At 41.4% G+C, this 3,141-nt stretch overlaps 1 pseudogene; it reads left to right on the forward strand.

Moving 5' to 3' along the window:
- The first annotated feature begins 1,340 nt into the window (after positions 1–1,340).
- LOC108350869 (60S ribosomal protein L31 pseudogene) lies at positions 1,341–1,887 on the forward strand (annotated as a pseudogene).
- Positions 1,888–3,141: the final 1,254 nt, after the last annotated feature.

Here is a 3,141-nt window from a genome sequence, read left to right on the forward strand (position 1 = left end):
TAAACAGACGATTCATTCATTCATTAATTCATTCATTCAGTTTTGCAAAAGCATGCTCTACCTGGTTTGCTTATACTGCCTCGTCAATGTGAAGTCAACTATCAGGTGGCATGAAACAAGAAGCCATACCAGACACAGAATTGTTGATGGGGCCTTGCTCCTGAACATTTTAGACTCCAAAAGCATGTCCTCGAAAGAAAATATCCAAACTCAATGAAATATATGATCTCAGATATTTGTTACAAAAACAAAAAAGAGCTCAGTTTTGAAGAAGTGGTTCCAATGAAGCAGGAAAAGATTTGGATTCTGATTAGTGAGATTAGAGGGAGGTGGTTGGGACAGGGGGGCGCTTTTACATCCAAAAGTCAGATTTGGAAGTGAAGTTCGCAGTGATGAGTCTCCTCGAGGCAGACAACTCACGAGGGAACCAGGCACTAAAGAGAACGATTTGAGATACTTGGGGGGAATTTTTAGGATATATATAACACGTGAAGCTAGGTACACCAAAACTAGGTACAGATATGTGGTAGGGGTGAATATAGTCCTACACTGGAGTAGCTAAAGCTCGGGGCTTTCGTGTGAACCGTGTGTGAGCGTGTTGAGAAGAAAAACTCCGGAGCTACACTTAGAAAAGAGACAGAAGAGTCCTACGTCCTTCAAAGGTAGGGGGAGTGTGGGGACTGCCACAGCTGTCCAGATGGACAGTCAGAAACTGCAGAAGCGAAGAAGGGGAACCAGAAGAAAGACCCCCAACACATTTCTCTAGAACCAAAATGCAATTAAAGCTGTGAGGATTGAACCATTCCCTGGGATACATGAACATTTTTCAGTAGGGATACTAGCTATCATACTTTGACTATATTACCTCCCAAACTCAGGAGTGCCTTGTGATAGACTAAGAGTAAGAGTCTTGTCTTTTTAATGTATACACTGTAGCTGTCTTCAGACACACCAGAAGAGGGCATCAGATCTCATTACAGATGGTTGTGAGCCACCATGTGGTTGCTGGGAATTGAACTCAGGACCTCTGGAAGAGCAGTCAGTGCTCTTGACCACTGAGTCATCTCTCCAGCAAGAGTAAGAGTCTTAAAGTGCTTGGTTTGCACAGATGCCTCTGTGAATGAGGTCAGATGCCTTGTAAAAGGGCTCGGGAGCTGGCCCTATCTTCCCCTCTGCTGTCTACCATCCACAAACCCAGAAAGCCAACTCTCATCACGTAATACATGCTCTGTCAGACTTCCCAGCGCCCAGCCTGTAAGAAATTAAAATATTCATTCTAGAAGAACAAAAGTGACTAAGACATTAGGTGATTAAGAAGCAACTATAAAACATAAAGACCTCCTTTCCAACTTGGGCCCGGCAGAATGGCTCCCGCAAAGAAGGGTGGCGAGAAAAAGAAGGGCTGTTCTGCCATCAATGGGGTGGTGACCTGAGAATACACCATCAACATTCACAAACGCATCCATGGAGTGGGCTTCAAGAAGCATGCTGCTTGGGAACTCAAAGAAATTCGGAAATTTGCCATGAAGGAGATAGGGACCCCAGATGTGCGCATAGACACCAGGCTCAATAAAGCCATCTGGGCCAAAGGAATAAGGAATGTTCCGTACCGCATCCGAGTACGTTTGTTCAGAAAGCGTAATGAGGATGAGGATTCACCAAACAAGCTCTACACACTGGTAACTTACGTGCCTGTTACCACATTCAAAAATCTACAGACGGTCAATGTGGATGAGAACTAACTACTCAATGTCAAATAAAGTTACAGAACTGCCTCCAGGTTTTGCTTTTTCTTTTTGTTGTCTGCCCCATAAGTGGAATTTTTAGGTCTAAGGGTTATTTTGTTGGAAATTAATCTGAGAACCTCTGTTCTGGACACACAGGAAATTGGAAGTATGTGAAACATTTTCAGAGAAGTCAGTGTATTAGTTGGGGTTGTGGGTTGTTTTTTTGTTTGTTTGTTTGTTTGTTTGTTTGTTTGTTTGTTTTTTTGAGGGGTTTCTCTGTGGTGCTGCTTGTTCTGTAGACTAGGTTGGCCTGGAACTCAGAATTGACCTGCCTTTTCCTCCCTAGTGTTGCAATTAAATGTGTGCCACTGTGTATGTTTGTGGCTTTAACTACAAAAAAAACCCAAAAACATAAAGACCTTTAGATACACACACACACACACACACACACACACACACACACACACACTCACACACACACACTCACACACACTCACACACACACTCACACACTCACACACACTCACACACACTCAACACACACTCTCACACACACACTCACACACTCACACACACTCTCACACACACTCACACACTTACACACACTCACACACTCACACACATACACTCACACTCACACACACACTCACACACTCAATACATACTCTCACACACACACTCACACACTCACACACACTCACACACACATACACACTCACACACAGTATAACAATAGTTGAATTACACTTTAAATAGGTATCTGAGTTTTAAAGAAACACATCTGTAAGCTTCACTAATTTTCCCTTTCACTTTATGCAGTGTGATGCTAGTCTTTATATTTCTATAACAATACTTTATTGGCTGTATGTAATTTTATTGTACTGCATCTCATCATTCCAACTCCCCGCTGGAGTCATTTAAGCAGTATACAAGCTCTTAAAGGCCTCTATTGCTTACAATGAATTTTTGAACAAATTTCTGGACATGCAATTTCTTAGGAAAATAATTTGTGCCAAAATGGCCCTTCAGAAAGACTGTGCCCATTCGCATTCCCAGCAGAGTCTGAAGGCACCGTGCCTGTTCCCTTTGCCAAGAATGTGTCTTTCTTGCTGGTGCTGTTAGAACAATATATCTGTTTACTACTGAGAATATGCTACAAAAATTCCTCCTTTTAAGATTTGGAGACTAGACAATTAATTGACTTTTCTATCAAGTTCTAAGAATTCTTACAGCTAGAAATGAGCCCTTTGTCCTATGTTTGTATTCAAATCATTTCTCCCTTGCTATGACTTTTTAAGCATTTGCTTTTAAAGTTTTTTTTAATTAAAAATAATCTCTTTAAAAGTTTTTGAGACAGCCTTACTTGAGTGGCAGGATTATTTATTTATTTATTTATTCATTCATTCGTTCATTC

Source organism: Rattus norvegicus, chromosome 4 (genome assembly GCF_021556685.1).
Source record: "Rattus norvegicus strain SHRSP/BbbUtx chromosome 4, alternate assembly SHRSP_T2T, whole genome shotgun sequence".
In the NCBI taxonomy this organism is placed as follows: domain Eukaryota; kingdom Metazoa; phylum Chordata; class Mammalia; order Rodentia; family Muridae; genus Rattus; species Rattus norvegicus.